The sequence below is a fragment of the Rhinatrema bivittatum genome, chromosome 6, assembly GCF_901001135.1.
Source record: "Rhinatrema bivittatum chromosome 6, aRhiBiv1.1, whole genome shotgun sequence".
Lineage (NCBI taxonomy): Eukaryota > Metazoa > Chordata > Amphibia > Gymnophiona > Rhinatrematidae > Rhinatrema > Rhinatrema bivittatum.
In genome coordinates, this window is record NC_042620.1 from 64943193 (window position 1) to 64963230 (window position 20038).

At 41.2% G+C, this 20038-nt stretch overlaps 1 protein-coding gene across 4 annotated transcripts in view; it reads right to left on the reverse strand.

The window, feature by feature from the left end:
- Positions 1-20038, reverse strand: part of GTDC1 (glycosyltransferase like domain containing 1) — a 710677-nt gene that overhangs the window by 549607 nt on the left and 141032 nt on the right. For all 4 annotated transcript variants that reach the window (XM_029605412.1, XM_029605413.1, XM_029605414.1 and 1 more), the window contains one exon: positions 13464-13581. The gene's annotated coding sequence lies outside the window, so the exon portion shown is untranslated. The remainder of the gene's footprint in view (positions 1-13463; positions 13582-20038) is intronic.

Below are 20038 nucleotides of genomic sequence, written 5' to 3' on the forward strand. Positions count from 1 at the left end.
TACTTTGGTGTTCTGAAGAACAGGAGACATTTTACAAAACCCAGGTGTTGGACTGGGACTTTAAAAGGGCTGCAGGCCTGGGACTTTAAAAGGGCTGCAGGACGGGGAGCCTTGCTGAGCTGTGCTGCAAGGGACTGAGGGCGAACGGGACTGAGCCGGTGAGCTGCAAGAGCTGTCTCCTGCCCCCCTTTGATGTCATCTAAAGCCGACGCCTGCTGAGCATATTAAAAGACCTGCACAGCAGGAGATATTGGGAGCCTTGCTGAGGAGAGCCGAGCCGCAAGGGACTGGGGGCGGACGGGACTGAGCCGGTGAGCTGAAAGAGCTGTCTCCCGCCCCCCTTTGATGTCATCTAAAGCCAACGCCTGCTGAGCGTATTAAAAGACCTGCACAGCGGCGCGAAGCCGCACGCGAAGGGGTGCGCCCCTGGTGAAAAATTTTGAGGAGGAAGTGTTTCATATCGCAGATGGGGAGAAAAAGGAAAGTGAAGGTGGTAACATCGACTCCAGTGGCGAAAGAACTAAAAGGCCCGATGGACAACATCTAGCACGTAGGGTGAGTCAAACATCTAGAGAAACCTCTCAAGATATATCTTTCTCGTCGGGGGCTACAGCTAGTCCTGCCCAGGACCAGTTATCCATTAACACTCCTGGAAATGTAGGTGTAAATGTTTTAAATACCCCTATCTCAAGGGAGCTGATAACAACTGAAGATGGAGAAAATAAGTCTCTGGAGATGGCTATAGTTGGTATTGAAGTAGTAGAGGGGGAAGCGACTGAGCCAAACCCAGAGAATATTTCTCTAGTAGATATCTGGAAAGCGATTACAAACATGGAGAGGAAATTGTCCCAATCCATGACCCAATCTACTGTTTTTTCTAATGAGATTAAGGGGAAATTGGACGACCATGGAAAAAGAATAGATCAAGTTGAAGCCACAAATGCAGTTTTGAACTCTCAGATAACAGCTTTACAAACAACAGGGACCGCGCCTTTATAAAAGACACTCTGATGATATATAAAAATTTGGAGGGAATGGAAAATAACATGCGAAGGAAAAATCTACGTTTTTTAAACTTCCCCTATACAAGATTGTTATCAGCGCAAGAATTATTTTAAAAATATATAAAAGAGATATTGGGTATTCCTAGTGAAATACTTATTTCAAAGATATATTATTTACCTAATTCTAGGAGAGAAGGTATTGCCCCTGAGGGTGGAATTGATGTTTTAGCTGCTAATAGCCCAAACTTAACATCTTTTTTAGAGGCTTCGGAAGATGATATTCCAACAAGGGCCACTTTGTTAGTGGCCTTTGTATTGGAGCAGGACAAAAATCTAGTCCTGCAGAAATATTTTAAAAATAAAAGCTTTATGTTCTGTGGTAAATTGGTCCAGGTTTTCCCAGATGTGTCGAGGAACAAACAGCTGAGAAGGAAACAATTTTTGTTACTGAGGCAGAGAGTGTTGGCCCTTGGGGCCACATTCTTCCTCATATTTCCTTGAAGTGTATTATTACACTACAAAAAAATAAGTTTGTTTTCCTTGAACCTTCTCATCTGGAGGTATTTCTTACGGATAAAGGTGGATGAGGGTATTGTAAATTGCTAGTATGGATAAATTGAATACTGGTTAATAAGAAAGAGTCTCCAAATTGTTCATAAAGTGTTATGACCGTTTCCTTAATAACTATCTTTAAATATGGCTTCCCAATAATGTGGACTTAATTATTGGAATGTACAAGATTGTAATTTGTTTTTATTTTCCTGTAATTTGAAGTTGTGGAATCCAAAATTTTGCCTATTTTCTTTTCATTGTAAAATGTATGAGAAATTTAATAAAGTATAAATTTAAAAAAAAAAAAGGCTGCAGGACGGTGAAAAAGGAGCCCAGAGACCAGGAGCAGGAGCGGCCTGGATCGAAAGGAGTGCTGGACCGGTACTGCGGCGGTGGGGATTCTTCACACCATCCAACAAAGATAGAATGTAGGTCGTCTTGACCAAGTTGTTCGGGAAGAGCGTGGACTGGAGGGTAAAGTGCATGTGGCATAGGTTCAAGAATCCCCTACACAGCTTTGGATCCAAGGCGGAGCCGGCAAGGGAATGGTCGTCCGACTGGAATGCGAAGGCAGTACGGAGGCCGTTGGGGAAGGTGGTGGGGTGTTGAACTGAGACAGAGAGTCTTGTCGAGCAGCAAGGCGGTTTACATCCGTTACCACTTATTCCAAGGTTGACTGTAGGTTCTGGAGCTTCAAAACAAGGCCAGGAACAGACTTCAGCATGGCCAAGTCCACCAGTTGTGAATCTAGCCGAGCATTTAAGCGCTCTATAGAGGTAGCCAGTGCCTCCACGAAACGTTGCTGCTCCTGGATCTTCTGGGCCAGGCCCAGAATGGCTTGGAGAGCGGTCAAGTTCACCGGGTCCATGGCCTTGGCAATCTGTTATGAATCTGTCAGGATTCTGGGATTGTGGACCCTTAGACCGAAGTTGGGTTAGTATGACCAGAGGGGTTGAGCCCCACAGTTCCCCAGCATCAGCAGACAGAGCTAGGTGACTGAGAGAGGCCGGCTGGAGCTTCACCACTACCTTCCCTCGTTCCCCGCGGGTTGAGCCCTTGGGGCCGGCTGGACTTACGTGGGCCTCTGTCCGAAGCCTTCGTAGGATCGATGAGAGAGTCAGCCAGAAGCCCGCAGAGTGGTCAGAAGCAGTGATTGAAGGTAGGTGGCGAGTTGTAGCATAGCCAGGCTTAGTAATGGTTGAAGACAGGTGGTAAGCTGTAGTGTGGTGTGGTCAGGCATAGCAGAGATCGATGGCAGGCAAGGCGTAGCATAGTCAGACGTAGCAGAGGTCGACAGCAGGCGGCAAGCTGTAGTGTGGTCAGACATAGCAGAGGTCGATGGCAGGCAGCAGGCTGTAGCGCGGACAAGCAATCAGCAAGACAAGGACAATAGGAGCAACCAACACCCCAGGAAGGAGATCAGTTTCCAAGGCGAATCCTGACAGTCAGGACTCACCTAATATACTCCTGCAGGGGTGATATCATAGAGGAGGACCGGGAGGCATAGCACACCGCGGGCCCTTTAAGAAGGGCAAAGAGGTGCTTGCGCATGCCTAGGGGGCCTGGAGAGGAAAGCCAATGGCGGCTGCGTCTCCGATGCGTGTGGAGTCCTCCCAGCGGCAGACCAGGCTGCGAGGAGATGGGCAGTGCCAGAAGCACCTTTCCTGCCCTGCTGCAATGGAGAAGGGGGTAACGCAGGCCGGTTGCTAGGTCCGCGGCCAGTCGACGTAACACCATCATTTAACCTAACATAAGATTATCCATCGTTAAAGGCTCAATCTCTCATTGATCTAATTGGCAAATTGCCTGCTGAAACAGATGAAGCTTTACTAGTTCCCTAAATTTTAAGACTAAGTTCAGTTTTGATGTGTCCTGGCAAAGTATTCCAACTTTCTGGTCCTTGAACATAGAAAATAAGTTCTCGTATTTCACCCAATCTGACCAGTTTAAAAGAAGGCATGCAAAGTAGGTTTTGACACCTTTTGTTTTTCATATTCCGCTTTTTAGCAATTCAAATCAGATTACATTCAGGTACTATAGGTGTTTTCCTAACCCCAGAAGGCTTACAATATAATAGGGTCATTCATCAATATGCATTAGGGCATTTTTGCGGGCATTAGGGCCCTAACGCCCGCAATAACACCATAACGCCTGCATTATTTTTCGCATCACGTGATGCAAATGCAAATTTTGAAAATGTAGTCAAAGGGGATAAGTTTGGGCAGGGTTTATGAAAATGAGGGGTGTTTAAATTGAGTATGGTAGCGTAATACATGTTATCGCAGTTTAATGCCAGAATTAACTACATCTTTTTTCCTGGCGTTAAGCCGTGTGATGTGCTCAAACCAGGATTTGTGATATTTATCATAAATCCCATTTCAGGCAGGAGGGGAGAGGGATGGGAGGGGAGTGGAGAGAGAGAGAGCACCTCTGGGTGGCACACATATTAGGAAACTATATATACCACTGTAGGAGGTGTCAACTAGTAACTCGAGGTGAGGCTTTGGTGGTAGTCTAGGGTTTGGGGGCCAGTTTTACATGTCGTAGCTTGCAAAGTGCTCAGAAAGGCATTTTCTTGTTTTGGGCTGCTCCTGGCGAGAGAGAGGGATTCTTTATAAGGCTCTCATTAGGCAACTATATGGGGCCAGTTTTACATGCACAGTCAAATGTACGAACAGCACAGTACACATCAGTGAAGATTTGATGTGATTTAGAGTGAGGAAAGGTACACAAAGATGAGATTTGTATATTGTACTCTCGCCCTAGCTTGATGCACTCTCTACCTAGGTGCTATCAAGCTAGGGTGAGAATACATGGTAGAAATATCATCTTTGTCTTCCTTTCCTCATTCCAAATCACATTAAATGTTCACTGATGTGTACTGTGCTGTTCGTACATCTGACTGTGCATGTAAAACTGGCCCCATATAGTTGCCTAATGAGAGCCTTATAAAGAATCTCTCTCTCTCGCCAGGAGCAGCCTAAAACAAGAAATTGCCTGTCTGAGCACTTTGCAAGCTGCGAAGTGAAAATATCACGGGTGAGATAAATTTAACGTGTGTTGCGGTAACTCGTAAATTACCCTAACCACACCACTTTTTTTTTTTTTTTTATCGTGGGCGCTATTCATGCAAAATTTATAGCAAAATGATAAATCTAGGCCTAAGTTTGTACCTGAGGCAACAGAGGGTAAAGTGACTTGCCCAAAGTCACAAAGACTGACAGTGGGCTTTAAACTGGTCTCCCCAATTTAAAGCCCATTGCTCTAAACACTAGGCTACTCCTGCACTCTGACTTGAGGCTCCTGGTAGGCTGAAACATTTTCAATAAAACAAATTGGAAGGCAGTCCCACGTAGCCAAGGCAAAAACAACAATGAGACAACCTTATGCCGTGGAAAGATTTATTATTTGTATTACAGAGCCCGACTCCGGCCGAGTTTTGCCAATTAAGGCTGCATCAGGGGATGATTTCTGATGTCAAATAGAACTACATAGTTAGATTCTTTTGTGAAATTTCAATCTTAATCCTGCATATCGCGGTCTGTCAACGTGTCACTCTTAAAATTGTATTGAACAAAGCAAAGAACAGATCGATGCGTCTAAACATTTTTAGCGATACGAGGACCTGTCCCGATGCTTTTGAGATGATACAAAAGGTCCTCTATCGCTAAATATGTTTAGCGATACGAGGACCTGTCCCGATGCTTTTGAGATGATACAAAATATTTTAGACGCATCGATCTGTTCTTTGCTTTGTTCAATACAATTTTAAGAGTGACACGTTGACAGACCGCGATATGCAGGATTAAGATTGAAATTTCACAAAAGAATATACCTATGTAGTTCTATTTGACATCAGAAATCATCCCCTGATGCAGCCTTAATTGGCGAAACTCGGCCGGAGTCGGGCTCTGTAATACAAATAATAAATCTTTCCACGGCATAAGGTTGTCTCATTGTTGTTTTTGCCTTGAAACATTTTCAAGACAGCATTAAATATGGAAGATGCTAAATCTTTCATGCCCTTAAAAACTAACAGTAAAATTTTGAATCTAATTCGACATGTAATTAGTAGCGAATGCAATTTGGCCAAAGCAGGTGTGATGTAGTTTCTAATGGGAGTCCCAGATATTAAGTGCACTGCAGCGTTCTGCACTAACTGCAGAGCTAGCAAAGTAGAGTAAGGTAAACCCAAATATAGTGAGTTGAAATAATCAAATATGGAAAGCACCAGGGTATTTTATATACTGGATGCCAGAAAAGGTAATCCAAACCTGAAGTAAAAACTGATATTTTTATTTAACATGATGGAAAAGTATAAAGTACAACAAACTGATGAAAAAGTGAACTCAGACTTTAGCTTCCTTATAGCAAAACTCTGAATTAAATCACAAGTGAAGTAGGATGATACAGTTTTAAGTCATCCATCGCCTACATTGTTTCCAATTGTGGTCGTAATTACAGACACATCTATTTCTTGTTGCATTTCCCTTGAGCTTGCCAAGTTAAGGTAAACATGTGCCATATACTCCTAAAAGGTCTTTAAAAGTCAATGATGATCAATCATCCAAGAACATTTAACCTATTTGATGGCATGTAAGTTTCTAAGGAATATAAATCACTGTAGACATTCCTTTTACCCACTCTAAAGGAAAACAACAAATATTATGCATTAGGAAGTCAGATCTGTTCCTTTTTTCATTCCTATACTCATCCTCTACTTTTCTTCTTTAGAAAAAAAGATTTTGCAGGTTATATAGCTCTAGTGTGCTTAGAAGGGGAATTTATCATGGATGACGTAAAACAGACCTGGAGTGAAACTAGACAAGCACATAAAATCTTATCAAGATGGATTACAACATTATGATTTACACAACAAAAAACTGAAATAAGGATTTTTTTTTAAACAGTCTTAGAATAACCATTCATGAATCAGATTTTATCAAATTGTGGGCATAAAATGTCCTTCATCCCATCCGATCTCTTACATACGAGATTGTTATGCACATAATATTAAAATGCTTAAAGTGTGACAAAGAGACAAAATAACCATCTGAAAACCACAAAATCTATAACAGCGCTAATGTAATACAGATCAAAGCGCTAAATGCTGAGAAGGACAACATTTGCTGGCAGTTAGTTCTCCCACAAATGCTCAATTCATGAACTTTACCAAAGGAAAGGAATATTTATCGAGACCAGATGAGTATCTATATGGAACCTTAGACACAAAATGCCAATACTATGTACTAACCAGCATTAAAAACAGCATTCTGGTTTTACAGTGACACTGCATCAGACTTTAATGCCTGATGTACTAAATGAATACTATGCAAATTGTATTATGGCCATGGTAATGCTACCACAACCATGTTTCACTATGCTAACTGGCCGAAAGCGAAAAGGGCTGGTTAGCAAAGGAAAACTGTCTCCTTCCTTCCTTGGCAAAGAAAAATACAGAAACCTTCCAGCTCGCCCCTGCCCTCCAGTAAACTACTATTGTGTCTTGGGCACACAACACCTTCTCATCCCTAATAGCAGATTTGATTTCCGTTTGGCAGTGTAAGGGAGGTGCTAGCCACTTAAAGTCTGTATTAACAAGCCTACAAAGGCCTCTAGAGTTAACTACATCTCCTCCTACATCCACTCAGCAAGTCCACTTTCTGGACACTATTGTCCAAATACATGAAAGACACATAAGAACCACATTATATTGAAAACCCACTGACTGCCATACAGACCTTCATGCCTCCAGCTTCCACCCCTTCCCCCCCCCCCCCCATCACCACCAGGTCTATTGTCTACAACCAAGCCCTACGGTACAATAGCATCTGTTCTGACCCTTCAGAGAGGGACTCCCAGCTGGAAAATTACAATGTACATTCTTGGAATTACAGCACCCAATGAAGTAAGAAAACAAATAAACAGAGCCAGACAAATACCCAGGAAAACTCTACTACAGGATCATTTCAATAAAGAAAATAATAGAACACCTCTGGTTGTTATCTATAGCTCCCAGTTGAAACCACTGAGACATATCATCAATGATCTACAACCCATCCTGGACAATGATATCACCCTCTCACAGGCCTTGGGTGGCAAAGCTGTCCTGGCTTACCGGCAGCCCCCCCGCCTCAAATGGATATTCACCAGCAACCATAAATTGTACAACAATGACACCAACTCAGGAATCAGACATTGCCAGAAACTCAGATACAAGTCTGTCCACATAATAACCCAGACAACACCATCACAGGTCCAAACAACATCAACTACAACACCCATGGCTCATTCATCTACTCTTCTTCCAGTGTAATATACACCATTACATGCCAGCAATATCCCTTTGCTATCTACACAGGACAAACAGGTCAATTCCGAAGGAAAAGAATAAATGGACATAAGTCTGATATTAGAAATGGCAGCATCCAGAAACCAACAGGAGAACATTTCAACCATCCAGGACATTTTCTATCTGACCTTAAGGTTGCCATATTTTCTCATAAAAACTTCAAAGGAACACTCTAGCATGAAACTGCTGAATTTGAACTCATCAAAAAACTTAATATATCACCTTAGGTCTGAACAGGGAAAAAGGCTTCATAACTTACCTCAACTATCTATGAACTTAACTATTATCAGATCATTCTCTTTTTTCACACTTACCTCAGTTGTCAGTAGGCTATACTATAATGCTATTAACACTCTATCCACAGCATGTCCTGCCTAATCCAATGACTTCTCTTTGTTCTGTATATATTTTACCCATCTCCTGTACATCACTTCATGCATCTGATAAAGTGGATAAGGTCCTTGAAAGCTCATGCTTTAATAAATTGTTTAGTCTATAAGGTGCCTGCCATTATTTGCTACACCAGACTAATACATTTATTCCTCTGAAGATTATAAATTAATGGTGTAGATATTCAAGCCTGGCTGGTTAAGTAACTTAACCAGATAACACTTTTCTGGCTAAGTTACGATATTCAGTGACACAGTTATGATGCAGAATATCCACGTACAAAGCAATACTTATCTAGATAAGTATTGCTATCGGCTAAGTCTAGATCTGTTAACTTATGTGGCTAAGTATCAATATCACTACTTAGCCGGATAAGTTATTTGGCTAAGTATCACTGTTCCGATCCGCCCATTGCCTGCCCACTTTTTCTCCAGATAAAAAATAACTGAATAAGTGACTTATCCATCTATATAGCAGATGTTTAGTTTACCCAGATATTCAACGGCCACTAGATACTCAGACAAGTACAACTTATCTGGCTATCTCCTTTTTAAATATCGGGTCTATTATGATTAGTACATGGGCATTAGCTAACGCTAATGCCATTCGTACATAGGCCATACGCCTTCATATTGAAACTCATGCATCTAAAAGAGGAAAAAAATATCTAACAACCTAGTTTTAAAAATGAGGAGAAGAGGAAGTATTCGGAAAATTGTGGTTGCAGTACAGTAAATTACTGCTGCTGTTTATTTTATTTTTAATGCATAGGCAGCAGAGTTACCACCTTCCCACAGGCATTATATTTCTAAGGATTTGTGGGTTAAAGAACTCAAGATATTCCACAGCAGGCTTATTTACATAGAGAAATGAGACCACGGTGCTATTTGAAGCTCAGTCATTTTGAATGTTCGTAAGGTGTATAAAGGCTTTATTGAATTTACAAAAACAAAAAAAAAGTCACAAAACAATCATTGCCAGGACCTTAAAAATGACATCCTCACATCTAACACTAAACATTTTTAGAAAGCTTAATCAGAAATCTTTCTATTTTCCCAGGAAAATGCCTTCCCAAAAATTTGTTTTCAGAAAACTGGAAAAGATATTAGTAACAGTTATAGTTTTTTGTTTTTTTGTTTGTAGATTTTAACTCTACAAGCAGTGTGCTGGGTATCTCTCAAAACATACTTTACTACTGACTTCTGAAAATAATTTTAAGTTTGTCATAAATATAATACTTCAGATATAAGAAAGGATAGGATCACTAGAACTTTAAGACAATAATTAACCCTCATCACTGATATTTATTTACCAATTTAAACTTAAGCTGGGAATGACAGTACGTCAAATACCGAATTTGTTTCTGTTAAAATGATAATTGATTACAAAAAATTAAAAAAGTGACGTATAGTTTGTCTACACGTAAACTCTATTGATCATATCTCTGACATGGGATGATACTCCTATTGAGTTTCTACACTATTTATTTTGTTATTTATTATTTTCCAATAATAATAATTATTTATTTATTTATTTTTCCACAGTTTCCTGCTGAAATATCCAAAGAGTATTACAGTAAAAATACTATATATAATATACCATAAAACATAACAATAGCACATTATAAAACTACATAAGACAACAGCAAAAACCATTCAAAAATAACCAAACTAAAACAATCCTAAAAATAAAACCTTATAAAATCCCCACTACAGAATCAGTAGTTTACAGCACTCCTACCAATCATCTCATCATTTTAGTCATACTGGGCCAGATTTTCAAAGGGGTACGCGCGTAAGATATGCGCGTACCCCCCGAAAACCTGCCCGAAGTTCCCCCTGCGCGCTCCGAGCCTATGTTGAGTAGGCTCGGCGGCGCGCGCAAGCCCCAGGCCAAGCGTAAGTCCCGGGGCTTTCCTGGGGAGGCGTGTCGCCGCGGCGCGTCATTTGGGGCGGGGCCGCGGATGTGGTTCCGGCACGGGGGGCATTTCAAGGGCATGGCCGAGGCCTCCGAAATGGCTCCTGGGCTTGGGAATAGCGCGCCGGCTGCTGGCCCGGCAGGCGTAACTTGTGCAACAAAGGTAGGGGGGTTTAGGTAGGGCTGGGGGAGTGGGTTAGGTAGGGGAAGGGAGAGGAAGGTGCGGAGGGTGGAAGGAAAGTTCCCTCTGAGGCCGCTCTGATTTTGGAGCTGCCTCTGAGGGAACGGAAGCAGGCTGCGCGGCTTGACGCGCACAAGCTGCTGATTTTGCACAGCCTTGCGCGCGCTGATCCCAGATTTTAACAGATATGCGTGGCTACGCGCGTATCTATTAAAATCCCACATACTCTTGTTTGCGTCTGGTGCGCGAACAAAACTACGCGTGTGCGCAAATTTGTAAAATCGACCCCACTGAGTGTAATTTTGAAAACCAATTTATTCAGGTAAACAAGTTTTTCCCCTCATGAATTGGCTTTTTTAATATGTTCACCTTCAATATTGGAAAAGCAGAACTGCTTACCTGTAACAGATTTTCTTAGATGACAGCAGGGTATCAGTCTTCCCATATGGCTGACATCAACAGACAGAGACAGGCATGGAAATTTGATTTCAAAGTATGCCCTACTGGGCATGTGCAGCATACCATATTGCAATGCATCCATGCAGGGAAGCCCTTCAGTCTATAATTCAGCTTAAACTTGGAGAAACCAACTCTAAGGAGAGGTCAGCAAGTTTTGTGAGAAATGACATCCTTCTGTCCTTGGAAAACATCTGTTAAAGGTAAGCAACTATATTTTCTCCCAGGACAAGCTGGGTGGCAGTCCTTAAACATAAGGAATTCATAACTAATAAAATAAACAATACAAAGGACATTTGAAAAATTTTCATGAATTATCATCATAAATTATACTCAGCAGACACAGGCAGTCATCCAGATATTCAGACATATCTTTCTAAATTGAATTTGCCACAAGTACAGGAGCAGGACTTAATAACACTTAATGCCCCTAAAAGAAAAATAGAATTGGAATTGGTTATTAAAGGCTCTACTTTAGGTAAATCACTAGGTCCTGATGGTATTACAAATGAGTTTTACAAAATAATGTCTGACTTAATCAGCTCTCCTGTACAGCGAGTTTATGAAAGACTTTCATCAACTGATTTTCAGGCGTGGAAAGCAAATCGGGCCACTATAGTAGTTTTACCTAAACCAGGACACAATCCAGAACTACCTGGCTCATATCGACCTATATCTCTTATAAATTGTGATTTGAAATTGATAGCCAAGGTAATGGCTACCTTCTTATTTAAACTTATATCCCCTTTTCAGGTTGGATTTGTCAGAGGTAGGCAGGCAGTAACTAATGTTTGCAAAGTTTTGACTTCCATAGCCTTCTCGGAAAAATTACAATTAAATTCACTCCTTGTCAGTTTCGATGCCGAAAAGGCTTTTGATCGGGTGGATTGGGGTTTTTTATTTGAAACATTAAACTATTATGGATTCCACGGGTCTTTTATATCTTTTTTAAAGACTCTTTATAATTGCCCCAAGGCTAATGTTTGGGTTAATGGGGAATTATCTCAAGATTTTACTCTAGCTCGTGGTACCCGGCAAGGATGCCCCTTATCTCCCCTACTATTTATTCTTTCTCTGGATCCATTATTACGTGTATTGGAGGAGAATCCAGGCATAGAGGGGATAAAGATGGGACCAGTGATGTTTAAAGTTGCGGCATTTGCAGATGACCTTTTACTGCATCTGACAAATCCTACCAAATCACTTCTGGTTGCTCTTGAGTTAATAGCAGAATATGGGCTTTATGCTGGATTACGCCTGAACTTAGATTCAGAGGCTATGGTGATAGGGTTGGCAAACTCTATTTCATGGAAAGGGGAATTTCCTTTGAAGTGGGCAGGTGATCGCATTAAATATTTGGGGTTTTGGGTCCCTAAATCACTTGCTCACTTGTATGAAATTAATGTATCCACTTTGCAACAAAAAACAGAACTCTCTCTATATGCATGGCTTTCACTCCCACTTTCTTTCATTGGACGTATTAATTTACTCAAAATGACAATTCTACCACGTTGGCTATACGTGCTTGGTGTTCTCCCTCTCCTTCTTATACAAGCTACTGTAGCTAGATATCAGAGAGTAGTAACAAAATTCATATGGGGAGGTAAAAGGCAGAGGATTAAATTATCTGTATTGATGAAGCCATTCTCTATGGGGGGATTGGGTCTTCCAGATTTAAACTTTATAACATGCAATAAATCTGAGACATATTGGTGATTGGTTACTAGGCACGCAATTTTTTTCTGATACTTCATTTGAAGCGCAACTACTTGCTCCCATATCACCATGCTATGCTTTGCATGTCCCTCATGCCTCTATTTCTAATATAATATACTCGGATTTGCTTTTACGACCATTACGATGGACCTGGAGGTGGCTATTACAAAAGCTCTCCCTACCGGACAAGATATCGCCATTCCCTCCATTCTGCGGTAATCCAGCATTTCCTGCGGGATCAGACTCTTCACGATTCCGCCTCTGGGATAGATCTCGACTATATTGTATTGGGCAATTGATCCATTTGGATGGGACATTACTTACCTTCTCGGAAATACAGTCTTCTTATGGCCTTGCAGCTACAGACTATTTCCAACATCTCCAAGCCAGACATTATTTGCATTCCCTGGGCTCTCCCACCTTTTTGGATGCTAAATGGCAATTACTAAAAACATGGTTTGACGGACAACCCACAGAAGATATACATAACAAATGGTCTTTAGAAGAGGTTCAGATCAAATGGCAGAGAGAACTTAGATATCCAATTCCGGTTACATCGTTAAAGACTGCCTTCATTATGACAAAGAAAATTACAAGCAACTCAATACTTCGGGAAACTAGATACAAAATCATCTACAGAATGTACATTTCTCAACATCAAGCGTTCAGAGCTGGGTTTTCTGTGTCCGATCTGTGTCTTAAATGCAATAAGGTTGAGGCGCATTTAGGTCATGCCCTCTGGTGCTGTCCTGTAATTCAAGTTTTCTGGAAAAACATTTTCTGTTTTAATCACTGGTATCAACAATCCTTTGGTTTTAAACAATGCTTTTGCAGAAATATTTTTTTAGAGAGATTTTTCGATTACAGTTAAAAAGTGAGATGAAAAACAACTTACTACTTATCATTGTATGTTGAGCGTGCAGAGGTGACAGCTTTTCTAAAGAACACCGATGTAAACCCGACACGTCCGTGTTTCGTGGACTTCTTCAGGGGTTTTACTTTTTCAGCGGTGTCTATGATGCAAACAATAGAGGTTAGACATTTAAACCTTGACTTGACTTGACATCAGGCTGGCATGATATCTGACAGGTGAGAGGCTGCTTGTGAGATGGGCTCCGCGAGCAGCATCATAACACCAGAGGGGTTAACTTTCCTGATTTCTGCTTTTATCATCTCTCCTTTATCCTACAACAAGCCTTGCATGGCTCTCAGAATATATTCCTTCTTCTTCTCCTCCAGTATGGTTCCCACTAGAACAAGCCATTGCTAATCCAATAGCCCTGTCAATTATCCCAGGTTTGGTTACAATGACCTCTTTTCGTTACCATCCTATTTTGTTAGCTACATATACTACCTTTCATGCTTTCAAAAGCATTATTCCACACATAAATACCTTGGAAATCATCAGCTTTGGTACCATTATAGTTTAATTCCAAATTTCAGATTGCCCATCAGTCCATAAATTGGCCCATTTGGCAATCTGCTGGTCTACTGTCCCCTTCCCAACTATACTCAAATGGCACTCTCTTATCCTTCTTGCAACTGCAGGGCACGTTTTGACTCCCTCCCTCTCAATTTTTTTTTTTTTATTGAGCTCAATTGGTCTGCCTAAATAAGGCTTCCCTAGATCTTCATTTAATCTCCTAACTACCTCAGATGGTTACTGTACTACATACTTTGGGGCCGATGCAATAATCTTTGCGGAAAGCGGGTGCTGACTTTTCAGCACCCGCTTTCTTAACGCATGCATGGCACCCGTACAGAAAAGCTGTTTTTTCTGCTTTTCTGTACTTCTTTTCAATGCGCTCAGCTATTAACGCCTGCTCCAAGCAGGCGTTAATATCTGAGCAATAAATGTGCATCTGAGACGCACATTATCTTTTTGCATTTGGAGTGAATGAGTAATAGCCTCAGTCACATGCATTTGCATGTGATGAGCGCTAACTCACTTCGCGTCAGACTTGCATTAAATAGGCATTAATCTCCCTATTGCATTAGGGGGTGGATTAGCGCCTATTTAACCCGTGTCCGACAGCGGGTTAAACAGTGCGTTCAGCTGAGCGCACTGTATTGCATCGGCCCCTTTGAGCCTTAATGGCTGCAGTACCACTCTTATTTATAAGTACTTTAAGCTTAACTCCCCTTTTCCACTGCTCTGGCACAGAAGGGATTTGGTCTCACGACATCACTTTCTGATGGTTTCCCATGGACTATGTACTGGAATAAATCCATACGAGTCTCTCTTTCAGCACATCTCACACAATCCATGTTCTTTTTAGCACATTGTTTAGTCTGGATGGCCTGGACCAAATTTAAAGCTGGTTTGTCTGATAATCATCACTGTTGGTCTTGTAAGGCTCCCAAAGCTGCTCTCTCAAATCTTCTTTATCATTGCCCATTGGTTTTGGCAAGATGTTTTGACTAAGATTTCTAATATGTTACATCTGACTTGTCCTATGTGTTATACTCTAATAATTCTTAAATCTCTTGTTGTTTGCCTTCTCAAGGGAAACTGCTAGTCTTTTTGCTTTCTATCACAGTTAAGTTGATATTACTAAACTGGAAACACCCTGCCAACTTAAATGTTGCATTATGGTGGCATAATGTGCTTATATTATCGATACAAGAAGGAAACAGCTAAAAGATATCAGCGACTCCGTGGATGGTTAACAATATGGAGGTCCATTGATCACTACTTCAGGGATCTGTCAACTTCACAGTGGCATATGGAATATACTATTTTTGTTGTCCTCACAGAAGTCCATTCCCATAAATCCAGGCCGACTTCTTTGATCTATGACTTTTTGCTCTATTTGGATTATGTCTTTTTTATTTATCTGGAAGCTCCTCCCCCACTCCTTCCTCCCCATCACCCTCTCTCTCCCTTTTTTCTTTTCCCTTCTGATTTCTTTTAACTTGTTAAAATGTTAATATGTATGGTTTCGCTCTAGAGCACATAAGGAACCACTGTGCTCTGTAGATTTGTTTAGTCATGCATCATGTGCTCAATAAAAAGTTTTGAATTGGAAGAATACTCAGAGTCCAAGCCCAACTGATAAGCCAGAAGCATGGACCCGGATTTCACCCTGCTAATAATCAAGGCCTCAGAGAGGGGTGCATTTGACTGGGGGCCTAGACCCGATGAACTCCTGTTCTTTGGAGTAGTTTTGAATATAAAAGGCTGGAAAGAATCATCAATATGGTAGCTCCTGATGTTGATTCCTCTCCAGAAACTGGCATCAAAATGGAGTCACTGAGTGGCATCATGGATTCTAGTATTGTTTGGAACTCAATCTGAATGGACATTGATGCTGTTGCTGCTCTGATGTTCTGCATCTTTAGGTCCAGCACTTCCTGGATCTTATTATCTAGTTTCTCCTCAAAAATTACCAAAGCTAAAATGGCCTGAGAGGCAGGACACATTGTCCTGGGAATCCAGAGGTGTATCAGTGGCTGACACTGGTGTAATTCCCAAGACCGCATTGAGAATGAGCTCTCCTCACCACAGGAATTCTTTGTGGGATTCAAGGCAACCAGCAGAATATCCCCACTCCCAGCAGTGTACACCAAAGATCTATGTTGATGTTTCTTCACCTTCACCTGATACACCTCATCAGAACCCCACAATGTTGGAATCAAAGAGGTTAAACTCTTTGCTTCAGATGGAAGGAAACAGACAAATGTCTGTCCCCTTAGCCCTGTCTGATGCTCGATGTTGAGGGGGATCAATGCCATCTCGATGCTGATACAACAGTGGTGGTCAATAGAGTTCTCAGGTCTCTTGATGGCGATGCATCCAATGTCGATACTGATGGGCTAGATTTATGAAACCTGAAGTGCTAAATAACCTGAAGTGCTAAATAAAAAGTGCTAAATAAAAAGTCAGGGACATCCCTGACTTTTTATTTAGCTTAGGTTCATTCCATTACACACACTCGAACCACCAAGTCTCAGAGCAAGTCACAACTTCATTCCCAAAAAAATAAATAGTTTTTCACAGACCTAGCAAATGACACATTTCATCAAACAGAACAACAGAAATAAACAAAAAGCTCTGGAATTTGTTGCCAGTGGATGTGGTTAGTGCAGTTAGTGTAGCTGGGTTTAAAAAAGGTTTGGATAAGCTCTTGGAAGAGAAGTCCATTAACCGCTATTAATCAAGTTTACTTAGGGAATAGCCACTGCTATTAATTACATCAGTAGCATGGGATCTTCTTAGTGTTTGGGTAATTGTCAGGTTCTTGTGGCCTGGATTGGCCACTGTTGGAAACAGGATGCTGGGCTTGATGGACCCTTGGTCTGACCCAGTATGGCATGTTCTTATGTTCTTATGTTCTCATGATAGGAACAACACCCTCTAGGGGTCACAGTTATGCAAAAGGGACACCCCTGGATGTCATGAAAAACCCCCATATAGAAGACATAATCATGGGGTCTAAGATAGACATAACTATCTCTCTCTCAGAAAGCACCTATTAAAGCCATTGATTTTCTTCTCTTTTAGAGGCATTCAGCAAAAAATTAAAGCAGCAAAATCAAACATAAAAAATACGACCATACTGGTGCACCACATGACAACACAAAACTTAAGAGGATGAAGAAAAGTTCCTGGGATCCTGCAAGATGATTCATGCACATTTAAGAAACACAACAGCCTTCAGGAAGTATAAAAGATCCCAAAAGGAGAAACTAAGGGAAGAATACCTAGCGAAACTGAGGTAGACAAAGAAAGGAAAACAAAAAGTTAAGCAAAAGAAAGGATTTCCAAAAAGGTAAAAGAAAGGATTTCCAAAAAGGTAAAGAGAGGTGATAAAACATTTTTCAGATATAACAGAGAAAGAAGGAAAGCCCAAAGTGATATAATGAAATTGAAAGGTAACAAGGAGCAAGATTTATTTATTTAAAATTTTTATATACCGACATTCATCAATGATATCACATCGGTTCACAGTGTAACGCAAACAGACGCCTGGGGAGCGTTTTACATCGAACAATTATAACATGTTAACACGAGAGTAGTTGAGGGGGGGAGATATAAGGGGGAGAATACCACTAAATATTATAAACAAGATTTGCAAATATATACATTATGTACATTATGAAGAAATAACATAAAATATAAAATTGGGCAGAATTTGAAATGAGATGGGGGGATAAAAGGAGAGAGGTGGGGGAGGGAAAGGAGGGGAGGGTAGCGCAGTGGAGAGGGAAAGGGGAAATTAGGTGTAGAGACAGGCAAAGAAATGGAAGAAATATTTTAAAAAATACAATAGACACAACTCATTTTACAGAAGAGAATGTATGGGAAGAGCTAGGAAAACTGAAAGTGAACAAGGCTATGGGGCCAGATGAAGTACATCCCAGGATACTACGGGAACTCAGATGTGCTGATGGGTCCACTGAAAGACCTGTTTGAAACATCCCTGGAAATGGGGGTGGTACCACATGATTGGAGAAGAATGGTGGAGCTCATGCTTCACAAGAGTGGTAGCAGACAGAAGGCTGGAAACTACAGGCCAGTTAGCCTCACCTCTGTGGTAGGAAAATTAATGGAGACTCTGCTGAAAGAAAGGATCATGAACTATCTACAATCTGATAAGTTGCTGGACCTGAGGTAGCATGGATTCACCAGGGGAAGGTCCTGTCAGACAAATCTGATTGATTTTTTCGATTGGGTGACTACAGAATTGGATCAAGAAAGAGCGCTCAATGTGATCTATTTGGATTTCAGAAAAACGTTTTGATACAGTCCTGCATAGGAGACTTGTGAATAAAATGAGAAGCTTGGGAGTAAGCACCAAGGTGTTGGTGTAGATTACAAACTGGTTGACTGATAGGACACAATGTGTAATGATAAATGGAACCAACTCTGAAGAGAGAACCGTGTTAAGTGGAGTGCCACAGGGTTCGGTGTTGGGACAGGTTCTGTTCAATATCATTGTGAACGACATTGTTGAAGGGATAGAAGGTAAAGTTAGGCTATTTACGGATAATACTAAGATCTGCAACAGAGTGGACATGCCTCCAGGAGTAGAAAGAATGAATAGTGCTTTAAGAAAGATTGAAGAGTGGTTTAAGATTTGGCAACTTGGATTCAAGGCCAAGAAGTACAAAATCATGCATCTGGGATGTTGTAACCCAAAAGAGCTGTATATAATGGAGCGGTGAAAGACTGATGTGCACAAACCAAGAGAGAGATCTTAGTGTGGTAGTGTTTGGTGATCTGAATGAACCAATGTAACAAGGCAATAGCTAAAGCTAGAAGAAAAAGAAGGTGATAATGCCCTTGGTACAGGTCCTTGGTGACGTCTAACCTGGAGTACTGTGTTCAATTCTGGATCCCTTGACTCAAAAAGGATAGAGACAGGATGTAGATAGCACAGAGAAGGATGATCAAAATTGTATGGGGTTAGTATCGGAACACTAATGAGTTGAGGCTGAAGGATCTAAATATGTATACCCTGGAAGAGAGGGGGTGCAGGAGAGATATAATACAGACCTTCAGATACCTGAAACGTTTTAATGATGTATGAACTTTGAACCTTTTCCACTGTAAAGAAATCAGAGGAACTAGGGATCATGAAATGAACCTCCATGGGGGATGACTCAGAACTAACATCAGGAAATATTTCTTCATGGAGGAGGTGATAGATGCCTGGAATGCCCTTCCGGTGGAGGTGAAGATGAAAACAGTCAAAGAATTCAAAGGGGCATGGGATAAACACTCTGGATTCCCTAAAGGCTAGAGGATGGAAATGAAGAAAAAGGTACAAGGGGGTAACTTGCTAGTGCAACGGTTACTACTCTTAACCAATAAGCCTTGATGCTATGTTTTATATTTGTAGTTTTACCAACATTGTCAAGAGGGATTCCTGAGAGCAAGTTTAGGTTAAGGAGGAAAATAAATTGTGTAGATTGCATTTTTTTGAATTTGAAGTGTTACTTTCCTTTAAAATATTGCCCATACACAAAGCAAGCACAAATACTGAAGTATATTGTACAAATAGCAGTAATCAAAGCAAATCTACAAACATAATTTTGCTTTATTGTTACAAATCTCCTCAGATAAAAAGTACCCGTGCTATATGAACCAATATGAGCAGTCTGATCATTGTCTCCACAAAAAGAAAATCAGTTAGTGTGATGATGACAATCAGAAAATTATTTAATGTCATGTGGGCTTGGGTTTGGAGCTACCCACTGAGGAGCAGGGCAGAAGTTGAGATTATCTTCTGCCTAGCCAGCCCCCTCCCCGCAGGTTGAACCCTTGGAATCCGGAGGACAGTAGGGCTTAACTGGACAGGGTGAATAAGCTGGACAAGGCAGGGCAGACATAGGCTGGGTGTGGGCAGAGACAGACTGGAAACTAAGGTCTGGGTATAGGTACAGGATACTGGAATAGGCTGAGGACTGGTTGCTGGGACAGGCTGAGGACTAGATACTGGAACAGGCAAGGAGCTGAGGACTGGA